Genomic DNA, 353 nt, shown 5'->3' with positions numbered 1-353 from the left:
GTGTGTGTGTGTGTGTGTGTGTGTGTGTGTATGTGTGTGTATGTACGCGATATTTTGTACAACCTCTAATTTCCGCAATTTTTGAGATACCGGGTTAATTTTTTTTTTACATGGATAGAGTATCATTCAAAGATGGTTGGTATTGAATTTGGTGAGAATCGATGAAAAGGTTCATTTTTTATAAAATTTTTAATTTTTTGAGAAATGTCTGTATACATTGTAACTTTCGCAAATTTTGAGATATCAGGTTAAATTTTTTTAGATGGATAAAATATTATTAAAGGATAGTTACTACTGAATTTGGTGAGTATCGATGAAAGGGTTTATTTTTTATAAAATTTTGAATTTTTTGA

This window comes from Formica exsecta, unplaced genomic scaffold (genome assembly GCF_003651465.1).
Source record: "Formica exsecta isolate Colony F162 unplaced genomic scaffold, ASM365146v1 scaffold3217, whole genome shotgun sequence".
NCBI classification, from domain to species: domain Eukaryota; kingdom Metazoa; phylum Arthropoda; class Insecta; order Hymenoptera; family Formicidae; genus Formica; species Formica exsecta.
The sequence above is the reverse complement of the archived record's forward strand: the minus strand, read 5'-3'. Positions refer to the sequence as shown.